This window comes from Alnus glutinosa, chromosome 9 (assembly GCF_958979055.1).
Source record: "Alnus glutinosa chromosome 9, dhAlnGlut1.1, whole genome shotgun sequence".
Taxonomy (NCBI): domain Eukaryota; kingdom Viridiplantae; phylum Streptophyta; class Magnoliopsida; order Fagales; family Betulaceae; genus Alnus; species Alnus glutinosa.
The window spans coordinates 8,220,320-8,247,572 of NC_084894.1; the positions used below are offsets into that span (position 1 = coordinate 8,220,320).

The 27,253-nt window shown below is 36.0% G+C and overlaps 1 pseudogene; it reads right to left on the reverse strand.

The window, feature by feature from the left end:
* Positions 1-6,454: 6,454 nt before the first annotated feature.
* LOC133877139 (uncharacterized protein C227.17c-like) lies at positions 6,455-10,673 on the reverse strand (annotated as a pseudogene).
* Positions 10,674-27,253: the final 16,580 nt, after the last annotated feature.

Sequence of the window (27,253 nt, forward strand, 5' to 3'; positions counted from 1 at the left end):
AACCTTAATATTGGAATATATGTATTTTTTTAATTACAAATTAGTGCTTATTTTGAGATTTGATTTTGAATTTTTAAATTATATGATTCTTTTATAGTTGTTAAGCCACTGAGAAATTATTTAAATATATTTTTTATGCATCTCATTTTCAAATCTATTATTGAATTGATGGACTCACATTAAGTCACACAAATTCAATAATAGTTTTAAAACTTGATTGCATCCAGATATATAAAAAATAGGACAGAAATTTCCTACAAATCGGGTTGTAGTAAATTTCATACAACCCACATTAGGGTTGGCAATTTTTGACACGACCCGCGAACACGACACGAAAAAATCGGGTTTGGGTTTGTTATAATCGGGTTCGGGTCATAATCGGGTCGACCCGATTATAATCGTATTTGGCGGGTCAACCCGCGGGTTGACCCGCCAACGGGTTGACCCGCCAACACGATTATAACCCGATTAAAAAAAAAAAAAAAACCGGCAATCGAAGACATGAAGCCATTGGTGGTTTTTTTTTTTGTCAGTTGTCTCTGATGTGCTTGTTTTCTGTATGCCGTATGTGCTTGATAAACTAGGGAAGTCTGTGTAAACTAGGGCTTGGAACTACCTTCCATGGGATGAAGCTTCTATTTTGCATGCGGTGTGGCTTCTGTATTTAGAGGTATCAGTTCTAATATATAATTATGGAATGAAGGACCCCCCTTTGGAACCCATTTCTGTTATCAATTAGAAAAAAGAATAATAAAATAAAATTACGGAATGATGAAAAAACGCTGCCAACTTCAAACCTCATTTAGGTGAAAATAAATTTCAAAGGTATTACCACAACTAGGAATGTAGAGTAAGAGAAGCCCAAGCTTCAAATAATGCTCTTAGCTTAGTATGGAACCTAGTTTTCCCATTTGCTCAACAATTCAACCTTGTATCACTTCTTTGACTATGTAAATAATCTGACCCTTCTTTCCCAAAATTTCAAGCATATTATGAAAAAAAATTGATAACTGAATAATTTTTGATGTCTACTGTTTTGATGTACGAGAAAAATTGTTAAGATTTTGATGTCAACTAGACTCAACATCAAGCACCGGTTACTTTATATTTGAAGTAATATACTTATAATTAACCCAAAAAATATTTTTTTTTTCCATGAAAAAACATGCATATTATAAAATTGGTGTCGTGTCGGGTAAACGGGTGACACGTTTATTTGTCGTGTTTGTCGGGTCGTGTTCGGGTTACCCGATTATTAATCGGGTCGTGTTCGGGTCGCGTGTCACAACCCGATTAATAATCGGGTCGGGTTCGTGTCGGACCCGTTTATGTAATCGGGTTGGTCAGGTTGACACGAACCCGACCCGTGAACCCGAATTGCCCACCCTAACCCACATATAAGAGTGACATATGTCCTTTAAACATATGAGAAACACATATTTTTTTATTAATACTATTAAAAAGCATGTAAGAAATACATATTATTAAAACAACATGTGCTTCTCACATGCTAATGGACACATGTCAATCTTATATATAAATTGTATAAAATTTCCTACAAAGCAATTTGTAAGAAATTTTTGTCATAAAAAATATGTAGAAGATATATATATGTATCATTTTCCTAAGTCATTTACTGAGTATATCTTTGTTGTTATCAACTATAATAACTTATCTATATTCACTCTTTTGAAATGCATTATCATAAAGTGCAATGGTGTGCTTGAGTGTGTCATATTATGGGTAAGTTTTAATAGTTACTCGACTTATGTGTTAAAGGCATTACTTTTAATCATTATGTATAATAATAATAAAAAAAATAAATAAATTTTGGCACTCATTTTGCGTACATTTTTGTTGAGTTGCATGTTTCATCCGCTATAGTGTTTTTTTTTTTTTTTTTTTTTTTTTTTTCATTTTAATTAAAGGTGAATGGAGCATGCTAACTCAGCAAAGATGCACGCGAGATAAACGCCAGAATCAAATAAGCATTTCTCTTATGGATGAAATTAAATTTAGAGATGTGTTTAGGGTCATTCTCTTGTCTATCTTTTTTATAAATTCACCATTGAATCTGTGAAATTCGCATGTGGTCTCATAAATTTAATGATGAATTTATGCATTTCTTGTACAGATATGAACAAGAGATAAACAAGACAATAAAACCAAACATTTCTAAGTTAAGTTTAATAAGTTTGAATTTGATAAATGACATTAAATTTAGTTTAGAGTAATAACTTCATTTTACACTTGACGATCACGACGACTAAGTCATACCTACCAATGGTGGTGGCTAGGTCGCATTAGGCCTGTATAAACGGAGCGGTTATAACTGCTCCACAGTTACTAATTGCTTATAACTGTAAACCGCTTAGGTGGTTAGCGGTTTTAGGAGTAGGTGAAGGCGGTTAGTAACCAGTAATCGCCAACCTTTATATATATATATATTGAAAAAATTATATATATTAAACATTGGTTTGTATTTGGTTGTTTGGATTTATATTTAGATTTGTTAATTTTGTACCAAAAGGTCCAATTTTTATTTTTTATTTTTTTGAAAAATTAAAACCTACCTAAAAATTGGCTCAAAGTCCAAATTAAAAAGCAGTTTTCAAACCGCCAATTATAAACATAATAACCACTAATTGCTTAAACGGAGGCAGTTGCGATTGCGATTATTAAAATTAAATAACCACCTTAGGATGTTAGCGAATTTAGCCAATAACAGCTAATCGTAACCGCTTGTACACTCTTACGTCGCCATGGCCAAAGCTAGAGAATCTAGCCACCGCAGTGGCTAGGTATAACCCAATCGCAACGGATGTGCAACCCAGCCACAACAGCTTGGCAACCCAGCCATGGTCGCAGATGGATCATGCCTAACCATTGGGCACGCAACAACTACAACCCTTTTCTTTTTCTCTCTTTTTATTTTTTATTTTTTTATTACTCTAATCAATTTTATAATATAATAATTGTGTTTTCAAAAGCATTTTTCTTTTGTTTTAAAAAAATTGAGTATTTATCTATATAAATAAATAAATAATTGAGCATTTGTTTTGAAAACATTCTTCTATGGAAGTGGAAAGATTTTTTTATTTTAATTTGCGCTTTTTGTTTAGAAAAGTGTTTTCAAAAACCAATATTGAAAATTGTTTTATTTGGGATCATATCTGAAAAGTGGGTTTTTTTTTTTTTGGCAAAAACATCGTTTAAATGGCCAATCAAGCATAATTCAAAAGACACAAATTTCTTACAAATCAGATTTTCTACAAACCCATATATAAAAAGGACATGTGTCCTTTAAACATGTGAGAAGCACATTTTTTTTTATTAATGGTATTAAAAAAGTGTGTAAGAAGCACATGCTATTTAAATAACATGTGTTTCTTATATGTCAAGAGACACATATCAATCTTATATGTTGGTTGTAAGGAATTTTTTACAAACCAGTTTGTAGGAAATTTATATCGTAATCCAAATGAGTTTTCAAACGTGACTTTCACCATTAACCCCTTTTAAAAAATAAAAAATAAAACACAAATGTTTTTCAAAAAATATCTCTCATCTTCATATAAGAATGTTTTAAAACGACATGCTCGCTTTTCCAGATGTGGAGACTAGTCTTGTTACTTGTAATTTTTTTTAATTTTTTTAATTTTTTTTAAAAAAAGAAAGAAAGGTGGAAGCTACCTTTCTAGAGGTGGATCTCCCCTCCCTATCTTTGGTGTCTACCTCCGCAGAGGGTGGTGGTGAGGTATGGGACTACATCCCTCTCACTCTCTATAGGGGGGTGGGGGGGGATCTTTATTTTGTCCACCATTGCAAAGGGCAGTCGGTGAAACTCTACTCCCTCCGTAACGCCATATTTGGATAATCATATTATTTACAATATCCACGTGGTGCTACTACTACTTTATCAGGCAACATAATATATTGTACCAATATCAACTAGGACTCTAAACTGAAACATATTCAATTTCATTCAAAAATTATTTTCATCATTTGTTCCATACATACAACTTACTATCATACATATATGCCAAGTTTTACTAGCTAGGACATACAATATTGTGTGAACAAGAAATAATTTAGGTGAATTGGGATCTTTAAGAATTATTTAGGTAATCTATCATGTAGATTTTCTAAAATACCATCATTATTTTCAAATCAAATAGTTAGAATTTTACCATATCAACATTTATCACTTCTAACAACTCAACAATTATTACCTTACTATTTATCATATTTTTTGTATTTAAAAGTTACAAATGTTAATATGGCAAAATCTCAACCATTTAATCCAAAAACAATTATATTTTCCAATTAAGCTATTGCGGGCTTGTCGAGGTACTCAATAGGTACACCTTTTCGGCTTTGTCCACGTCGGCTTTTAGTGTTGTGGCTAGTCGGACTAATTGATCTGCCCGACGATTCCACTCTCCTGATACTTCTCAATTTTGAATCTCTTCATTCTTTCCTCCTTGTCTTATACTCTCTCGATACATGCCCGACTACTAATTGTGAATCACTGCGCTACATGGTGAGGAGAAAACCAAGCAGTACAAAGTGTAGCTTCAGGCTCAATCACCGAAGATATTTTATGGGAATAATATAGAACGATATGATGATGTCACAACAAAGAAGCAAATGGAAGGTAGCAAGTCTTGTGAGAGAAGTAAAACAAGGGAGAACATTAGTTGAAGATCAGGAGTGAGAATGTTCAGAAGATGACATCTACCACTCGTTATGGCCACTATGAGTTTTTAGTCATGTCATTTAGGTTAGCTAATGCCCCAGCGGGCTTTATGGACTTGATGAGCCGGGTGTTTCAGGAGTACCTCGACTAGTTTGTGGTGGTATTTTGGTGTACTCTAAGAGTCGTGAGGAATGCGATGGTCACCTATAGATGGTCTTGTGAGTACTCTTGAGTCTTGTGAGAAAAGATTGTATTCCATGATTAAGAAGTGAGCTTTAGTTGAAGCATATTTCACTTCTTGTGCACTTAGTATTCAAGTAAGGTGAATATCAGTGTATCCAAGTAAGGTCGATGTGGTGATTAAATAGGAGAGGCCAACCAATGTGACACTCGGCGGCCACTTTAGTGACCCTACAACAAAGAGGGCCACTCGACCTCCACTCAAGTGGGCTTATAATGTTTTGAAAAATAAAAAAGAAAGAACGATAGGGGAAAAACCAAATGAGTTTTTTTGGTTAAGAATGGTCTAGTTAGTGTGAGTGTCGTTATTAGCATCAAAATTTGTAAGAGAACTCACTTGTGTGGGTGATTAGAGTAATGCTACACATACAATTATTTTACAACTTTTGACATGGGTCAACATATATGTGATTGAAGCTCAAAGTTGTAAGCATTTAATATCCTAGCATCAATCACATATTTATGTATATCATACCAGAAAATTCAAACTTCCGGTTATAGTAAAATTTCTTAATTGTAAATATCACGCTTTTCTCGCATTTTGGGGATTTTGAATTTTTATTTCTATTAGTATTATTTTATTAATCCGGCTCCCTCTCGAGAGAAAAATCTTGACTCCATTATGGATCTTTAACTATTTTATAATATGGGCAGTTTATCTACTTTTAGACTATTAATTTATTTTTTAATTTGTTTGTTTTTATCGTACAGTGAAGCATCATTGACTGATATGGGTAGTTTATCCCTCTTCTTTATTTATTTTTCTTTTTTCTTTGTATTCCTGGAGTCTCATTTGGTTTATAAGCAAAATTTGATCTCAGGTCTCTCATTCGATAGATAAAAAAAAACTGCTTCAGAAAAAAAAAAAATATATATTTAGAAATGAGTTGGAATTTGTGGGTTTGATACTTTCAATTTGGTTCAATAACCAAGAGGAAGCAAAGAACCAAAAACAAAAAATTCTTCCAGGCAATTTCATTAGGTACCTGCTCCTCGCCACCATCTTAACTGTCGGCTAATCTCAGGCATTGCCTGTAACCACCAGTGCAACAGCTGTAAATTACAAACATATATGCATCTCTTCTGCATGGCAAATAGCAGAAGATTAGGAAAAGATCAGTTTATGCAATAGATTTCTCTCTGAAAAACAGCTTTTCCATAAGCAAGTTCTCTAAAGCCGTCATATAACCATCCACCAGAAAACTGTTCTTTTTTTTTTTTATTTTTTTATTTTTTTAGAAAAGTGAATATTTCCTTTACATGATTTGAAAGGGGAAGAAAACAAAGACAAATAGTAAGAATATAAAGTATAAACCTAACAACAGCACATCAAGCATGAAATTATTTATTCCATTCATCTTTTCTGTTTGTTAATTCAAAATTCATTTCTAAAGAAACGAGTGAAAAAAAGAACTACAAAAATGAATGAGTCTCCCTTTCTTGGCACATTCAGTCAATTGAGTTTACTCAACATTCTTTGTCTAAATTCTTTAGTTCCCGAATTGCCAGATGTTCAGTGTATAGTTTAAGGAAAAAAAAAAACGAAGCAATGAAGTTTTGTGCTCGTGGAGTTGCATCTCTGTCAGTCCATTTCATCTGAATGTCCAAATAGTTCTTTCCAGTGAGATGAAGCTTCTTCTGGGGTCCGATAAGTCCATATGTGAGGCTTGGCTTTCTCACGAATTTCTAGAATTTCCTGCATCCAGAGTGTTTAGCCTGTTATCCTATGAATACAAGGATATTTATAGGCCAAACTAAATTCATAATCACCACCTCAAGTGACAAATAGAAGAGGAAAACAAATTGTGAATGAAAAGTCTTCAGGCATCACAAAATCTTTATACTTAGCATGTATTGTACAAATTCTTTCAATTAAATTACTGTATTTATAATAGAACCTCTATCCATCTCTCTCAAGCCATTTTCAAAGTCAGCTGATCAGTCTTCTGTCAAGTACGTTAGTCACTCGGAATCCATTGGCCAATTAACACTGCCGCATATGAAGAATCTTTCATTCCATGCTTTTTTCCTTCAAGATACTTGAGAATACTTGTCCATGCATAAACACCTTGCGGTAAGCTACTTAATCACGTCTCTAAATATATACCTCCAAACTTAAATTAAAGTCTTTATGATAAATTAAGGATTTAAATGGCAAACAAGTAGAAAAGATAAAAAGAAAATAAATCAATCATATGCAGAAGATGCAATATATACGAAGTTTGGGACAAAGACCTACATCTATTTGCAAATATGGTCAGTGAGAAATTCCAACAACAAAAGATTGAGTGCATTGATAGTGCAAAACGCTCAAAACCTAAGTTCCCAAAAAAACCAAAGCCTTCCTCATTTTTTTTTTTTTTTTTCTAAGGCCATTTTGAATAGAAGAAAGAAATCCAAAGCCAAGTACATAGTGGCTCACAAAGTCGGTTTGGCAAGTCAGCTAATAGTGCGTAAATGACCACTAAGTCAGCTAAGTGCATGTATTATACTATACAACACAATAGATGTTGTCTGCACTTGCTCCACCATTGCCCATGTTCTACAAACCAAAGCCGAATTTGAAAGCTGCCGAAAAGGTTGGTCAAAAAGTGTAAGGTGTGCAGGTAAGAAAGCCTTTCAACAATGGATTATGCGTTACTTGCTTTTGCCAAATAAAACGAGAATGGGATATGGATGTGATTAGGGCTTGCAATACAACTTGTGAACCTGACACGAATCCAACACTAAATTAGCAAGTTAGGGTTGAGGGGTCTAACATGTTTAATTAAATGGGTCAATCCTATAAAGTCTTATATCCACATCTCGACACAATCTGAACCCAACACGTGACATTTAGGGCTAACAATTTTCACAACCCGCAAACTCGAAACAAACCCTACACAAAATTAGCGGAGAAGTCTGACCCACTTAATTAAATAGGTTGGGTTAGGTTTGACCTATATAGTCTTACACTCATACCTTGAAACGACCCGAACCCGAAACACAAACACGAATTGCCACCCTAAAGTGTGATGCACGGTACTTCTATTCACCTACCCACCAATTCAAACCACATCAACAAAAAAGTTCTATCCAAAATAAACATGTAGATGCTCCCCGCCTCCCACACAAACTTGGAAATTGATCTCTGTAACTTATAAGCTTTCAATCAATGTGAGAGGAGTATGAAATTGTTTGACCTTCCACATAGGAGAAGCAATGTTTATTACCTTTCTTTTTTCTGAAGGATCTTTAGAACATACAAAATATACACATACTAGAATACCATCCCATTTTTCCATTTCCATGCATGGACTACTTCTTACCTCCTATACCATAACCAAATTTTCTCATAATTCATATCAAATTCTGTAAAAATTGTGACAGGAAATCTAATTTTTTCCCCTCTACTACTGCTAATCTTTCTGCAAATCGTACAACTATACTATAACCTCCCAATTATTCCCATCCACGCATACTACAAAATTTTAAATTTGTCACCACATTAGAATGACACTTAAACATCATAGACTAATGCTGGGAAAAATGTATCTAATTTAGGAGGGGCAAAGGGGAAGAAGCCCGGGGGGGGGGGGGGGGGGGGGGTTGTAAGGGGTGATAGGAAGGTGCCAATCTCCTTCACCCGTGATGCAGTTCCTGGCGGGCACTCTGTGCTGCCACTTTCAGCCACATCTTAGAGTAGAGAGTTAGTACTCACACATAGAACAAGAAAGGAAATGTATAAACACTAACTAAAAATCAATGAAATATTTAAGAAGAAAATAGAAGACATCTAGTGGGAAACATTCTATATCGAAACACATGCAACCAATAACAAAGTGGTGAAGATTAATCCATGAAGCATTTGATTTAGCACCCTGATATTGAAGTTATATGTTGCCTTAACAAGGAAAAGTGATGCACATAAAAATATATATATATATAATCCACAAGTGAATAAAGTTCGAAAAACAAACCTGAACCTCAGTAGACCCTTTTGTCTTTAAACTCAAACAATCAACAAAAGCGGTCCATTTCTCAGAACAGTTATCAAGAGCACCAAGCCTATAGTACTGCTGCATCTGATGAACTGGTGCTGCCATAACATAAATGTCCATCACATTGACCATACATTGCTATAAGCAAACGGAGCAACCAAACCAGTAGGGAGAAAAGGAAAATAAAGGATTTGAAAAAAATTTGGTCTGTGTTGTGTGATGGCCCAATAAAGTGGCAGTAAAGGATATAAAATAGCTGGGAATAACTGAAACAAGGTTGGAGAGCAGGTCACAAAGATTGAAATCAAGCAGCATGTAAATCATGCAAGAACTAGAACCTTACCTAAGAAAAGAGCCAAACCCCATAGCATAGGTTAGTGGCACGAACTCTTAATATGAGCGAATTACAAACAAACTATATATAGCAAAAGAAGGGAATCAGGAGTGCAGAAAAACTTAAATTTAGTGGAATTTGTTAAAATGTGTTAATTAGGATAAGTGGTAATTTAATAAAATGAAAAACACTCATTGAGGAAACAAGAATGCTGAAGATGTACCATGAAGAAAATCCTAAAGAAACTAAAGATAGTAATGTTAGATGGTCAACTTTCTTAGTAAGGTAAGGTTTCTTGGAAAAAATAAAATATAGGGCCATAATCCATACAGAAGGCTATCCAGAACCAAACCCATCACAAAACTAGGGAAATGACCATGAATAAGGTGAAGTATGAACCATAAACATGAGCAAAAGCCTCCAGCAAAGAAGATTTAAGAAAATGGTGAGTGGAGCTAAACGTTATGCATACAACAACCTTTATATATAAGTTAAGTACGCAAGGACACAGAGAAGTTATGACAAAAGACAATGAACACCTCTAGTTCACGAGAGAAAACCAAAAGGTTTTTTCTCTGAATAACAAGCAAATCACAAATGCTAGAAGAATCATACGTTATAGAAAGTTTCAAGGAAATTCAGTTTCAATTTCAAAGAAAAATTAAAGGATAATTCATAATAACACGCTCACGGTGCAACAATTCTCTTTCTTCCTGAATTAAGACTCTTAATAGACAGTTTTTTTAATCAATACTTTCTTTCTTTTTTATGACAAGGAACTCCTCCAAGGCAGGGCCACTTCGTGTACCCACCCCTGTCACGCAAACCTCAGACTTATGTAAAACGGCCCCTCCACACGGATCGGGTAATACTCTGGCTTCGCCAGCTGGCTGGCCCCAAATTATACCTAAGGGAATTGTTTGTACCTAAGGGAATTCGAACCTTAGACCTCATGAGACTACCACAAAAACCAAAGCCCTTACCACTTGAGCCAAATACTTATGGTTTTAAGACTTACAAAAGCGCATCCTCATAACCAAAATAAAATAACAACAAATTCCAAAAAATCACAAATCATAGCGGTATCAAAATTGCCGATTCATGGAAATTTAATTTTTTATTGGAATATGAACAAGATAATGGGTTTTGATGGTAACAATGACCAGTTGAGTTACTACATTACTAGCACAAGGTAGAATCAGGGTTAAAAGAAGCTGATTGATTTAATATATTGTTTGATATGTATGGTTTTCTTTGGACCACGCAATTTGGATCGTGATGCAAAATAGGAATGAGACATTGAAATCGAAGATGCAAATAGAAAGAGCGTACACTAGCAAAACCAGAGGGCATCGAAGCAGGTGGTGCAGGAGAAGCGCTGGTTCCGAGGACTCGATGGGGATTCCGTCTCCGAAGACATGTCTGTTACAAGGTTTAGGATTAGGGTTTCAAAAAAATTCAAAAATCTCATCGCAAACTAAACTTTCTCCAAGCCTTCAAATCTATTTTCCCAAGAATTCCCAGCAGCCAAACAGTCTAAAATGAATCATTGACAGAAGAAAAAATGAAATGAAATAAAAGCTGATAAAGGTTATATACCTGGTAGAATTGGATTCAAGCCATTGAAGCTTTCTCACTGAGAATACTTGTTTACAAGTCCAATTGACCCTTAAAGTTTTCTCTTTTTATTTTTTTCTTGGACCTCCTATATAAAACCAGCACACACAATGACCCTGGATTTGTATAATTTCTTCTTTATATTTGGTATTTCTCTAATGCTCCGTTTGTTTCGACGTAAAATGGTTTCCGTTGTAAAATGATTTCAGGGAAGTCATTTTTCAGGAAAATATTTTCGGTCGAAAGCATTTTTCGGTGTTTGGCGCATACGGAAAATCACAAATATTTTTTATATTTTCATTCAATCATATTAACTTATAAAAATCAATTTTTATCCACAACATAAAAATATTAATGTAAAATAATATAAAAATAAAAAATAAAAAATTATGTTTAACTAAAATATACACATTGACTAACAATAATCATATATTTTCAAATTTGGAGAGTCATAAATAACATCCAACAATAAATTTAAATTACTGACAAAAGTTCAATCATAAATATTACCACTTGTTCCTTAATAGACATGTTAATGGTTTCACGTATGAGGTTGTTGTCAGCAAGAATTTTACAAATTCAAAGAAAGCTATAGGACTCATTCTTATTTGATCAATACAATCTTGCTTGCCTCCACAAAGAATACTATCCATATAAATCCCTCTTTCATACTCTCGATTAACATGAGGTTCTCTATGTAATAATCTCTTAGATCTAATATCTTTTAAGATTACAGCCCCAATAGCAAGGATAGATGCAACTGCGGCCATAACTGTTGCAAGGATTTTTTTTATCCATCAACAAACAACACAAAAAATTATTAAGGTATGATATTCCATCTAAACATAATAATATTTCAATCTAAAACTAATATAGATGTGAACTTATACGTATGAATTCTCCTGGCATGGAAAAAGGGTTTTGTTCTGCTGTAGTAGGCAAAAAACAAGCTTGGTTTCCTTAGTCAACTACATCAGACCACTCTCTCATGATTTTGGTGACAATGCAATATGGGCTGTTATGACAGTCACTCTTGTCCTCGAGTTTTCTGTTGGTAAGCTTGAAATTTGTTTACAAGAATTCTGATTGATGAATTTATTTAATTAATTTGAGAAAAACTAATTTACAATAGAAAACTTATGACATATATGGGGCTAAAAATTCTGATTTTGGCATTTCCTTTGCCATCTTTTAAAGGAGCAACACTGGGAAGAGGCTTAAACAGGATGCTGACAACCTTATCAGGTGGTGCTCTAGTGAAAATAGAACATCTGTTTTTTGTGTACATACGAATTCTCCTTATATGGAAAAATGGGTTCTGTTCTATTGTAGTAAACCAAAAGCAAGCTTTCGGCAAAATGAACTCAATTGAAAGACCACTAAGCTACCTTTCCACTCCCCTCCCCCCCCCCCACAAGGATATTAGTCAAAGCCCAACAATCAATTTTGGGTTGTCACTGATAATGGTGTCGCTAAAGACTAATTAGTGTGGAAGGGAAAATCTAGTCAAAGCCCAACAAAAATCTGTAGCACTTAAAACATAATAGCCCTACAAAAATTGCAACTTGTATAAAGACATTTTGACAAACACTTTGAGTACATAGAACAGCCAAACACACAGGTCCCCAACCTCTGTCAATTGTGACCCATGACAATGAAGAAATGCAAGCAGGAGAAGTACAAAACCAGTGAGGGTAAACACAGCAAATATCACATAGAGCACAATAGCATCACATCGGGGAAAAGATACAAAGAAATCAGACCACCCAATAGCAAATATCCCCACCCCCCATGCCAACAGTCACCACATATCAGATTCAAATCAACCAAAACCCAAATATCCCATGTAAACCATATAAATTCAGACAAGGGAGAGAAAGCGAGAGAAAATGCACAATCGAGTTCTTCCCTTGAGTTTTCTCAGAAACCAAATGGAAGTGAACGCTAAAAACCCAAAACGAAAATGAAACCAAACGCAACAAAGAGAGAGAGAGTTGTGAGATTACTTGAGATGCTAGCAGAGATAGAGAGGAGTTGTGCGGTTGAGCGTGAAGGAGAAGATGAGAGAAAGTGTCGCGCGTCCGTATTTGAGGAGAAGACAAAACTCTCGTAAAAAAGAGCTGAGTGTCGGGTTTACGGGAGGGAAAATGATCCTCTCCATTTGGCATCAACCAGATACAAGCCAGTTCACGGCTAGGATTTTTTTGAAACAATTGAAGGCTAACAATTAGCCACGTCATATGAAAGAAAGTTAATGGGTAAAAAGGAAAAAAGAAAAAACCTCCAAAATGTCTCCTTGTCCCTCGTTGACAGTGTTATCTTCTTCCTCAAAACTTCCAAAGCATCTCCCAGTGTGGGCATTCCTACCTTGCTCACTCAAAAACGTCTCCCCTCAAAATCTTTGCTCCTCCCTCCCTCACCATGTTCCTTTCAGTTGGTGAAAGTTCAAAAAATTTTGAAATGAAGAAAATTAGAACGACCCATGAACTACGAAAGTTCAAAAAAAAAAAAATGAAAAACCTAGAAAAAAAATTTGTTATGTGCAGCGTGTGAGTGAAAGTAATGGGTTGTCTGAAAGGTTTGTGTTGGACAGTATTGTCTGAAGAAGAATGTTCGTGAAGAAGTGAACGTGGTTGAAGTGATAGGTGTGGTTTAAAGGCAACCACATGTCCCACTTGGCAGATGGTGTGTTCGTGTCTCTAGTCTTTTAGATAATGTGTTAGTGGGTTAGTAAGCTACAGATAATGGGTTATGGGAAGTTAGTTTAGTAATGGGTCAGATGTAAAAGGTTTAGTTGGTTTTAGTTGGTTTTAGTTGCTTATTACGAGTGTTTAGTTCCGTAGAAGACATGAGTAGTGGTCGTGTGTTATGGGCAGTAGTTATTTCCTATTTTATAGGCTTAGTTGGGCCATGTTGGCCAATAGAAGTTAGTGGGTAGTTTCATTCGGTTATTCAATATTGTATTTAAATTCTGCATTTCAGCTTAATAGAGATTATCAAAGTATTTGGATCAAAAACCCGTGAGGTTATAACCGTGTGCTGGAGGAGAACTTGACCCCTTGAAGTGTCAAATTGTTACTTTTGTTATCTTTTATTTTCATTTCACTAGCAATCCCACCACCAAATATCCAGGCCAATAACAAAATTATTGTTGGCTTAAAAAAAAAATGAAAAATCCTCCATCAAGTAAAGGAGAAAATAAACAAAATCAAGACAATGAAGATAATTAGAACGACCCAAAAACTATGAAAGTAAAAAAAAAAAAATGAAGAACCCATAAATTTATTTTTTTTGTCGGCTTACAAAATAAAAAGATGAGAACTCCCTCCCTAGTCCCTGCAACTCTTTTTTCACTTCCATCGCCTTCGCCATCATTGTGTTAGAGATAATATGTTGGTTGTCCCACATTGCCTAAGTGAGGAGAAGCTTTGGCCATTGGCTTATATAAAAGCTTCATCCTCTTGTCCCACATTGTTAAGATAGAAGGCTCATTTCTATTCTAATCTCTATAAATAAGAGAGCACTCATTGTATTCAACTCATTCAATAAAAGCATAATGTAGCCCTTTGGGCTTTATCTTGTGGATGTAGGTCATAGATCGAACCACGTAAATCTCTTGTCTCTTTTATTATTCCGCATTTTATTTTATTATTCCGCATTTTATTTCTTAAAGAAATCTAAATCTAAAAGAAATAAAATGCGGAATAATAAAATAAAATGCGGAATAATAAAAGAGACAAGAGATTTACGTGGTTCGATCTATGACCTACATCCACAAGATAAAGCCCAAAGGGCTACATTATGCTTTTATTGAATGAGTTGAATACAATGAGTGCTCTCTTATTTATAGAGATTAGAATAGAAATGAGCCTTCTATCTTAACAATGTGGGACAAGAGGATGAAGCTTTTATATAAGCCAATGGCCAAAGCTTCTCCTCACTTAGGCAATGTGGGAAAACCAACATATTATCTCTAACATTCCCCCTCAAACTCAAGGTGGAAACTTGTGAAAACTTGAGTTTGCTTCTTGATGACGTCAGATTTGGAAGCATCGGCAGCTCTTGAACAGCAGCAACTTTTGGGCTAGAACGGGCCAACTATGACCTTACATGGAAGCCAACTGTGGGCTAAATAAGGCATGATAACACTTTTCAAATGCCAAAATAGAAGGGGCCAACTATGGGCCAAAGAAAGTGAAAGGAGAAGAAAGATGGGGCCAACTATGGGCCAAAAAGAAGTGAGCCAACTATGGGCTAAATAAGGCATGATAACACTTTTCAAATGCCAAAATAGAATGGGCCAACTATGGGCCAAAGAAAGAAAAGAAAGATGGGACCAACTATGGGCCAAAAGAAAGTGAGCCAACTATGGGCTGAAAAAGGACATGGGTTTTAAAGAGTACCTCAAATGCCAAAAGAAAAGAGAGATGGGGCCAACTATGGGCCAAAAGAGAATGAGCCAACTATGGGCAAGAATAATATGGGCAACTTGGCCTCTTTTGATTTTGATTTTTTTTTTTTTTTTTTTTTTTTGAAAGCAAACATGGGCAACTTGGCCTCTTTTGATTTTTTTTTTTTTTTGAAAGCAAACATGGGCAACTTGGCCTCTTTTGATTTTTTTTTTTTTTTTTGAAACCCACTGGATGGGTTGAGATCTGGTGCATGCAGGAGCACCTTAAACCTGTGAGCCCTCACGGCTGTGATTCGGTGTGCTGCAATTCAGGTGGAACCTCGGGCTGGGTTCCGGTGTGGCGCAGGTACAGGTTGGACAGATGAGCCCAACTGAACAACAAAGTGGATAGTGGCGCGTGGAAGCGCTTGGCTGAAGTTGGCGGCGCGTTCATGGCTACGTCAAGTAGATCGGTAGCCTTCGAACAAGGATCCGGTGGTCGTGTCTGAAAAAGGTGGCTCGTGGCGGCGTGAGGTGAAGCGTGGAGCAAGTTGTCATCTGGGGAGGCGCGTAGAAGCGCGTGAGTTGGTTTTTGGGCACGTAGTTTCCATCGACGGGTAGATCGGCCGACTATGATCCCGGATCTGGTCTTCAAGGTGGAAGAAGACTGATAGAAGCGGTGCATGGTGGCCGGTGGAGGCGCGTGGAGCGCGTGAGAAACATGCAGGAACTTCTGGAGGCGCGTGAAAGCGCGTGGATGGTCGGAAGGAAGTTTTCTGGGCATATTTGGGACGAACGGAGGAAGATCTGTCTGATGGAGTGACTTTCGATGTGGTTGGAGGACTGTGGTGGTGCGTGGCTGAACGGACAGAATTTTTTTTTTTTTTTTCTTTTTTTGTTGTTGGGTTCCTGATTGAACAGCAGCATAAAAGACACTAGTAGCATGGGTTGGATGAAAGTTTATCTCCAACTCATGCACACCACTATTTGACAAAACAAAAGAAAGAACAGAAGAAAAACAGAGAATGAAAATAAAAGAAACAGAGGGCATTGATCGATGAATGATATGGTGAACCATAAGAAAGAGAGAGGAAGAAGCCATGACTCAAAGAGACATGGGCAATACAGTACTAAAAAAAAAATCCAAAAAAGAAATAAATAAAAGAAATTACAGAAAAATAAAAGAAAATGAGGGTTTCATGATTGTAAAACAATCTGAACCAAAACAAAAGAAAAAGAAAAAGAAAAGAAAATAAAAGAGAATAAAAGAAAATGAGGGTTTTATGATTGTAAAACAATCTGAACCAAAACAAAAGAAAAATAAAAATAAAAGAACTAAAGAAAAGTAAATAAATTACAAAAAAAAAAATATAAAGGAAGAAAAAGACTTAACCCAGAATCTAATAATTGGCGTTAGCCTATTAGCTCTGATACCATGAAAGAAATCTAACTCTAAAAGAAATAAAATGCGGAATAATAAAATAAAATGAGGAATAATAAAAGAGACAAGAGATTTACATGGTTCGATCTATGACCTACATCCACAAGATAAAGCCCAAAGGGCTACATTATGCTTTTATTGAATGAGTTGAATACAATGAGTGCTCTCTTATTTATAGAGATTAGAATAGAAATGAGCCTTCTATCTTAACAATGTGGGACAAGAGGATGAAGCTTTTATATAAGCCAATGGCCAAAGCTTCTCCTCACTTAGGCAATGTGGGACAACCAACATATTATCTCTAACACATTGTCGGATCAGAGTCAAGTTTCTCTTCTTCCAGACATGGGGATGGAAGAGGGGGAGGGGGACAACACTTTGAAGTCACTTGTTCAAGCAACACTTTGAATAAAACACAACTCAAGCTACAATTCAAATAATAGCCCATAAACAACAAAACAGAGCACATTTGAAAGAGAGGATAATGATGTACAAGAAGCTGAAGAAAACCAGGGACATAAGGACGGGAATCAAAATCACCTAGTGAGCTGATAATATGAAGTTTTGACTTTGTCAAATGTGTAGGTATTTCGATTGTTGTATTTTCAAATATGTAAATCAAGTCTATCGGTGGTCTCCTCCTTTGTGTTCGCCACCATTGTTAACTCGCTATTTTCTTTTCTTTCTCACTTGTCTCTCTCCTCTGGGATGGAAGACAGTAAGACTCTGTTAAAATTAATGTTTCCTCTTTTTCTAATGCGTTAAGTAACAGTTTAATACGTGGCAACTTTGAGGCCTTGAATTTCTTTTAAAAGATCATAACCGTTAACCGACTTGTATCCAGTCCTCTTCAACTGGAGAGGATCCGGATCCAGCGAAAGAAGGGTCGAATGAGCTAGGGAAAATGATTTACGGAAATGAAAAGCGTAAATCATTTTCCAAAATTTGTTAACTAATTTTGGTCAAATTGAAATCAATTTACGGTTGACTATTATTTTCGCTCCTACCAAACACCGAAAAATGTCGAAATCATTTTACGCCGAAACAAACGGAGCATAAATATGGAACAAAATTCACGAAAACTATCATTTAACAAGTTCTTTATCAAATGATAATTTTAACATTTGTAAGTGACCCTCTTTATATTCAAAGAACCAAAAAAGTGAATGTTATAATTTTTCATATTATTTTTTTGCATTGATTGCTTCAAGCATTTGGCTTGAATTGAATTTAATAAATGCTTTTGGTAGTTAACTTTTACACTAAAAAATAGTATTTATTTAAAGTATAGAAACATTTAAAGAGTTTATTATTTAATATTTTTAAAAAGTGACTAACTAAATCAATAAAAATAAATTTTTAGACCTAAATTTGGAAAAAATTTAAAGAGTTCATTATATATGTTCTAAACCTTCCGTTTAAAATCTTGCACATACAACAAAAAATATATATATATATATATATAATAAATTCTCATTCTGAAATTTATTTTTGTTTATAAGAAAAAATTTTAGTCGCTTTTGGTATATGAAATAAACATTGTTTTTTTAATAAAAAAAAAAAACGAATCAATTTTGCAAGGGGTGGTCGGCCACCCATAACCAAAACCTTTGGGATTGGCTGATGCTCATTGAGGGTGGTCACACCGCCCTTGGAGCACCCTCGGGGGCCTACCACAAGGAGCTTTAGGGGTGGTGTGCCCACCCCCGAGATTCTGTTATGCGTGGCCAACTAAAGAATTAATTCAGTTATTTTTTTTAATTCATGTTAAAAAAAGAAAAAGAAAAAGAGTATGCAGTTTAGAACTCTTTTCATCACCAATTCACTATTATTCATTCCTCACTCGAATCATTTACTAACTTAATCATCAAAGACTTTCCATCAACCACAAGTGGCTATCTCTCTTGTCAGCCCAGTTCGACAATGAAAAAATATGCATCAACATATTTATATAATTTATTTGAAGTATATTTTATTGTCTTAAAATAATTAAATTATTTTATTAATTTTTAAATGAGAGAGGAAAAAAAATCATTTAAATATTTTTTCAAATAAATGCTAAAGAGATAAGAGAGGAAAAATATAGTTTTTTAATATTAAAATAAAGTTAAGGAAACTATTTTTACTTTCATAAATTTAGGGTACAACTTTTAATTTTCTTGGTGTTTCCTTAGTTTAGAAAACAATAAAGGAATCTGATTCAATGGGTTTTCTAACAGTTTTTCCTACATTTTAGGGAATAGAATGAGATTTTGAAAAGTTTCTACTAGTACTCTTAAACCCTTAGGTAGCGTCTAGACTAAGATTTGTACAATGCATTGAGTTTAGACATACACTTTTTTAGAAATAGAATCCCACCGAAGCTTGTATTTTATATTACATATGCTTATTTGATAGACAATGAACGTGAGTGAATCATCCATGCTTCCTCATAGTGTGAGTCTTATAGGTCATTATTAATGACCTTATTTATGTCACAAGGTTAAGGTTTTAGTATCTACTATTTTAGCATGTTGCATACAGCCATATATGATGCAGTATAAACTCTAAAGGGGCATTGTTGGGAGAGCGACTAGACCCAAAATGACTGACATGAGGGTAAAATGAAGATTATTTGGTAACACATATGTATTGTATTTGTACTCACTGTTAGCAGGTTGTGTAGCTTCTTAGATGCTGCAACATAAATGTGGGTACATCATGTTTTGTAGAAGTTAAGCATTGCTACGAGATATTGGACTTGACATGGATTAGAGATGCTTAAAATTTAATGTGACCAAATGAGTCAGGAAATAATAAGACACTTTCGAGATGTTGGTATGGTGATCTTTTTGGTGATAATTTGGTATAGAACTGCTCCATTTTTTTTTCCAGGTGTTCTCGATGATTGCACAGTCTATTTTCCCATATGAACATAATTACAAACATATAAAGAGATGCATTAATGTTGATTCATGCCCACTGTGTGGGAGGCGAAGATGTAACTATTCCATGTTGGCGCCCATTAATGGGCCGCCTAAGTCTATCAACATACGTTTGAACAAAGACGTCAAATATCTCTCTCTCTCTCTCTCCCTCTGGTTTTCTTAAATGGAGAGGCACTTAGATTACGAAGATAATGGGTATTGCTCTGGTAGCCTAGTCTACCAGGAGAAAAAGACCTTGAAAATTCGAAAGCCAAACACTTTGAATAACTTGACTCAAATCCAAGTTTGGTGCATGAGAAGTACCGGATTTATTTTCTTTAGTTGTTTTATTTTTTCTAACAATCTTTATTCTTGTGATATGATCAACAACTAATCCAATATATATAAGCATGTAACAAATATGCTATGCTGGTCAAGAATGCATGATACTTCACCAATAGTTTAAACTTTAAACTAATGGTTGTGTTTCTTCAACAATCCATTAGTTTTATTAATCAGTAACAGACAAGTACGGCCAAAAAATATACACGTAACTATATATTATGAGTTTTTACGATATATGCAAGCATAGGAAAATTACAAACTTTTAACATCAACATGCTATAAGGTTGGGAGATATCCCACGGCACAACTTGCACTATAAACTATTGCTCATTTTTTCCAGCACAACAATTTTGAAGCTCCGCAATAGAATCGGTATGTACGACATTTTTTGCAATCGGTGCTAGAAAGGTCTCTAGTACACTGAGCCTTTAACTGTAGTGTCTCTGACTCTCCAAGCCTTATTGTGCTCTTCGCATACATCTTTGGGGTTACATGTATAGGCAATCTCAGCGAGTTAACTACAGTGTCACTTGCATTTTGGGAGTCCGTAAGCATATAGCGAAGATGAGTGTCAATTATGCTAAAGAAATCCTCGTCAAAGTATTAATTTCAACATGCCAAACACGTGCCATATCATGATTGCACCTTTACTATGAATGGGCACAGTGTGTGAATTTTGTTTGTTGCGTTGGATGCACAGCTCATCCTCAAGACTTTAAGCGAGCCCATATGTTCTGTGTAGGCAATGAGCTCTGGAACTCAAACCAAAACCTGAGGGAGGGGTTTCATAGGTAAGATAATTCATCAGCTCGTTCAAGTTTGCTTCATAAGGGTCATTACTAGGGAAATTCATAGTGCTTAAATAGTCATGGGCAGGGACGACAAGATCGGTTTGGAGGAAGAGAACAAGGTTAGCAAAAAGAGAGAAGTACGTGGTAACCTTGATTTAAACGATAACCAATGTAAACTTTTGGCTAAATGTCTTTATGCAAATATTGTTGGTGACTTTTGGCCAAATCAAGCGGCTTTAGCTTAATTAAGTCATATTTGGTTTTCAAAGGGAACCAACAATGGGGAAGAAATTGGCCTCAATCATGAATTAGAGATAAGATATCATCAAGTAATCACATTTAAGAGAATCGAATCAAAGAACACTTTTATGTGGAGAACAAAAGAGAAGTGAAGCTGAAAGACAAGATTACTATGAAGTGGATTTTATTTTTTGTATGTATTAATACAGTGATCACACACCACTCACGACGAGGCCTGGAGGATCTTTAAAACAAGGAGGACGTTATTTCAATCTAATGAAATAAGAGGGAAGTTTGGCAAAGTAAGTTGTGTTAATTAGGCATACCTACGAGCTAGGTTCACCTGGACTCTTTATCTAGGCTGACGCCCTCCTAGGGTTTGAGGGACTCCCTCCATAATTTTGTTTACTTGGTGTATAGATTCCCTCCTTCAATATGTTAGGATGGGTAGCATGGCATGTGCGTCGATTAGTTGAGTTGGCTGGGGGGGAATTACCTCATTGATGGCATCCTTTTGGTGAATGTGCACTCGGATCCTGGTAGCCAGCTAGGCCTATGGGTCGTCAGACTTTTAGACTACTACTTCGGCAACATCAAAAGCTTGAAAGAAGTATTTCTTCCACCCACAGGTATCGCCGACGTACGCTAAGGTCAGGTGGGACCCTCAATGGCCTGTGAACCTTTATACTGCTAGACGTTAGATGGGCGTTCCGATCCAAGGCCTGTCGGTATCCAAGCCCTATAGTAGCCCCTCCAATTTCCTTGGTTGATTGGTGTGTTAATCAAACCATGGGATTTGAAATGAGTGCTTTGGGCTCATTAGCATGTTTTTTTAGGGCTAGCCAGTATCTGGGCTCTCCAGTACATAAGGACTATGTAATAAAATTAATAGTTTACAACTCTGAAAAGACAACCTAATAGTCAAGTAAATTATAATTTATTCAAAAGATTAGCTTTAACATAACAAGATAGTTATCATGAATTGCAAAGTAGTATTTGGAATTATGAAGAGACAATTGTCATTTAAGTCTTACAAGTTATTGCTCAAAGTCTATAAATATTGGGTAACCACTCGACTACTAATTTATTTCCTTGAAAACTTTCCCTTTCCGTTATCCTCTCTTCTCCATCTTTCATAGGTTTTTTTTTTTTTTTTTTAGCATTGGGTTTTAGCTTTTATTAGTGCATTGGCCAGAGAAGCCAACAAGACAGAAGTTTCAATGTCGTATGTTAAATCTTTGCTTATTTAAAGTTTGTGGGCCATCTTTGTTTCTCTCTCTCAAAACCTAACTTCTAAGTTCTAACCATTTTATCATGCTTTCTTGGGCCCTTGCATGAAAGCATGAAGCATTCCAAGAAACATCAACATTAATATGATATTGAGATGACAAACATTTTAGAACTTAAAAGATCAGACACAAGTAGGCGTGTACATGTGAATATCCATGCGGTTATTTGCAATATTCGTACCCACATCCCTAAAATGCCAATATCTAAAAGATATCCACATCATTTTTTTACTATCTGCATTTGTGCGATTACTGTGGTTATTAAGTGTAGTTAGTATCCGCTATCAGTAAATAGATAATGGGCCTATTTTAAACGCTTTTAAAAATAATTTTGACCGATTTTTAGTCTTTTGGGCTTGTTTTGAAAATATAATGCAACACGAAAAATATGTAGAACCAAGAAAAAAAAAAAAAAAGGATGATGGATACGACCTCAAAATATTCATGGTAATTAATGCTCAAAAGAAACACCCTTATGTTTTTTTATCCATGATTCAATGAGCATAACAATCAAGCCAACAAACATCAAAAAACATAAATTAAATTTCCAACATAAAAATAAATAAATAAATAATATTACAAATTCAGAATATAAAAAACATAAATTTTTCCGCAACCGCATACCCTAAAATCGCTATCTGCACTTGTGGATAGTAACATCCGCATCCGTATGTGCAAATAGCGGTTAGGTGCAAATATCGGATGCGGGCGGTTAGTATCTGCCCGCATATACACCCCTAGACACAAGGATGTCTATGTATCATGCATGCAGAACTATTAAGGATTTCCACTCTTAAGGATTGTGAACAGACAAGATCAAAAGGTTTTGCATAAAGAAATATGGTGCATGTCTTGTTCAGAAATCGAAGAGAGAGGCAAGTCGTAAGTTTTATATATATATATAGCTTAGAAAGGAAATAGCTTTACAATTTTAGGTAAATCACATGATGATATGATTTTAAGGGTTGCCTATGTGATTATTGTGAGCACCTATTCAACTCTGATGAAAGCTGAACACCGATCTGGTTGAGTGGTTTGGAGGAGCATTCCATTATCCAGTACAAGTCACATTTTTTGAAATCACTTAGTTGGAAGCACAACCACTACAATGATATCCATGATTATGGGAATTACGTACTTCTTGAGCACTGATGTGAATCTGTGAGGGTTACAGAATGGTTATAAGATAATAATATAAATAAGGGAATGTTAGACAATATGTACTGGATGTTACTTAATTGTGGTGGGGGTAACTAATTAGGTTTTTTTTTTTTATTATTATTATTAGAGATCGACGAGGCTTAATTGCATCAATGGAACTAAATTTATGTAATTAACACGTACAGTGCAACTCTAAGTTGAGTTTTGTAGAACAAAATTTGTTGTCAATTTAATTAGTTCTTGATTTTCTTAGAACCAAACCAACCCAAACTAAGTTGCATCCTATATACAGTTAAGAATTGTATCTTTAATTTGTTATTGCATTTTATTTTTATGAATAAAAGCTTTATAGAACAAACACAATCAGAGTACAACAACTGGAAGCAACCTTTCCTAGAAGGGATACAAAAACTCCTACTGCAAAATCAATGAATGTAAGTTCCAAATCTGCACTTGTTTAGAATTGTAAGCAGCCTTCTTGAGAGCTTCTTTAGCCATAATTCTCGACCAAACCTCCCATCTAATCTGAGTCACCAAAACTCCTTTAAACCTAGGAGATTTCCTATGGGACAGATCATCATGTTGCTTCCATATATGGTAGATAAAAGCTACTAAACAGAGTCGACACAAACTCACTTGTAAACTTCTCCCTTTGAGGACTTCTATACTCCAATGAGCAACATCTTCCCACTTTACAATTGGATTAAAAATCAAACAATCAACCATTCAAGTCTTCCAAATTCTCCTGCTAAAACTGCACAAAAAGAACAAGTGCTCAATACAATCTTGTCTCCCAAAACAAAACCGACACAAGGTATCTCTACCATAGCCCCAACTACACATTTTAGCTTTAGTAACAAAGGCATCCCTAAACACCAACCAAAGTAAGAAGGAATGACGAAGAATCGCCATTGAGAACCAAACAGCTTTAAACAAAGAAACAACTAGTTTTTTAGCCCTTAAAATTTCCCAAGTATCGACATATGAGTAAACTCCCTTCTTAGAATTCCATATAGGCAAGTCTACACCTCCAAGTTGAATCTCTGGAAGTCTGTTTTGAATTTGGACTATGCTATCTGACCTAGCAAACGGCCAATACCAATCACCATCACAAATAATGGAAGAAACACGAGCCCCAACATGACTGATTGCATCGTAAATTGCCCTGAAACCAAACTTATCCAACAAACAACCATCCGGATGCCACTGATCATACCACAAGAAGATCCAACTTCCATCACCCACATTGAACCAAACAAAGTTCTTATCTATCTCTCTCAAGTTAAGTAACTTCTTCCAACTCCAAGAACAAGAGTTAAGAACGGGGATTTGCCAAAAATTTCTCCCCTTTAACCAGTTTGTTTCCACCCAAGCAACCCAAAGAGACCCTGCTTGGGCAAACAAATTCCAGATATGAATTCACATGGCTGCCTGATTCCAAACCTCCAACCTTTTGATCCCGAATTCACCTTCCTTCTAAGGAACACAAACATTATCCCAAGAGACTTTTGCCTTAGCCTTTGTGTCATTTCCACACCATAAAAACCTGTTAAGCTTCTGCTCAATCAGTTGGACGACCTTATTGGGAAGAATAAAGACCCTAGCCCAAAAAACTTGAAGACTGACTAGCATAGAGGAAATGAGTTGAAGCCGACCAACAAAAGACAAATGTCTAACTAACCAAGAATCAATTCAAGCTGTGATTTTAGTAATGAGAACATCACAGTCAACTGCCAATAGCCTTTTAGTGATAAGGGGAACTCCCAAATACCGAATAGGAAGAAACCCTCAGCCATCTGCAACAAATCCACCATCTTCTTCTTATCTTTTGCATTGACTGCCGCACAAAAGAATGAGCTTTTAGCAGGATTGGTCTTTAACCCCGAAAGGTCCTCAAATTCAGCAAGAACAAACTTGATAATACTAAGAGAGTTCATCTCAGCAGTAGAAAAGATAAGTCATCCGCAAAACATAAATGGTTAATCAACAAAGCCTGACATTTAGGATGAAAGACAAAATTAGAATGATCTAGAGTTACTTCAGCTAGTAATCGAGAGAGCACTTCCATGGCTAGAACAAATAAGTAAGGAGAAATAGGGTCCCCTTGTCGTAACCCTTTCCTTCTTCAAAAAAAAAAACCAACCAAAGTTCCATTAAGTGCACTGGAATAACTAGGGCTAGAGATACACTCTTTGATCCAACCAACAAACTTTGAAGGAGCCCCAAAGCAAATAAGGCAATAGAGAATAAAGTCCCAACTCACCGAGTCATAGGCCTTCATAAGGTCAACTTTAAGAGTACAACGAGGATTGCCTTTTTCCTTATAGTAATCACACACCATCTCCTGAGCAAGGAGGATGTTTTCAACAATACTTCTCTTAGGAATGAAAGCACCTTGATTCAGACTAATGACTTCATCCAACCCCGGGAGCAGTCGATTAGCCAGAATCTTAATAATGCTTTTATAAATCAAATTGCAGCAAGAAATAGGCATGTATTCACTCATAGAAGTCGGATTCTTCTTCTTAGGAACAAGAGTAATAATCGTGGCATTCACCTCCTTCAAAAGCTTACCAGACTCAAAGAATTCCATAACAGCCTTCACAACACCATCCTCAATAACCGGCCATGCCTTATGAAAGAACCGTACAGAAAACCCATATGGGCCTAAGGCCTTATTTTTATTCATAGAAAAGATAGTTTTCCTAATCTCTTCTCTAGAAACAGCAGCTTGCATCCTAGCAATACAAACAAGAGAGAACTTCTTCTGAATAAAAAGGGAGATTTTGTCTGCTTCTCACAGGGAAAAAAAATGAAAAGTGGAACCAAGTAGACTCTGATAAAAATTAATTGCAATTTGCTTTATCTGCTTGAAATCCTGCACTGTATTCCCATGCTCATCTTTTAAACTTTTCACTAGATTAGTAGCATTACTGTTAGAATTTTGGCCTCATTCTGTGTTTGGACAAAATCACTTATGTGTAATGATGCGGTAAACAAGGATTCCACTTTCAGAGTGATGTCAGAAGATTCTGCCTGCGAGTCAGAAGAATTTCAAGTTCCCTGTCAGCCATCCGGACGATGTGTCTTCCCGTTCGAACACCCATCTGTCTATTGTTCCATCCGTTCGGACGATGTGTCATTCCATCTAGACTTCAGACAGACAAGCATCATCTGTCCGATGACGTGCTTCTTTCGTCCGGACACCTACATCTTATCGAGAAGCTTCTGTGCCAGCTTGCTTCGTCCGGACATTTCAGCAGCACGTTCGGACACCTATCAATTCTCCAACGGTTCATTAATCCTTTCCAAGTTTCAAGAAAGGGAAGATCAATCAACCGTCTGGACAATGTGGTATCCCGTCCAGAAGCGTGTCTCCGCAAGGCAAGAATCGCAATTCAAAATTGACCGTCCGGACGTCTGACAGCTGTGGTCCAGACACTGGTGCATCGTATATGGTAACTGCCGATTCGACTTCAACCGTTCGGACGTCTCCCCCTCATGGTCTGGACGCACGCGCATCAGATATGGAAATTGCGTGTTGAAGTTTAGCCATCCGGACGCTCTTGTCCCATGGTCCGGACGCGCGAAGCCTGTTATGGAAATTACTTGCAGCGGACATGCGTCCGTCCGGACGATCGTGCCATCCCGTCCGGACGATGTTCTTATACAGGAAAGATTTCTCCACGGAAATTTTAGAAAATCCTGTCGCACAGTTGTCCGTCTGGACGGCTCCTAGGCATATTTTGCCTGATGCCCATTTTGACCCCCAGCCAATAAATAGGGGCCCCTGGGCACTTAGAGCTAAATGAATTCGGTG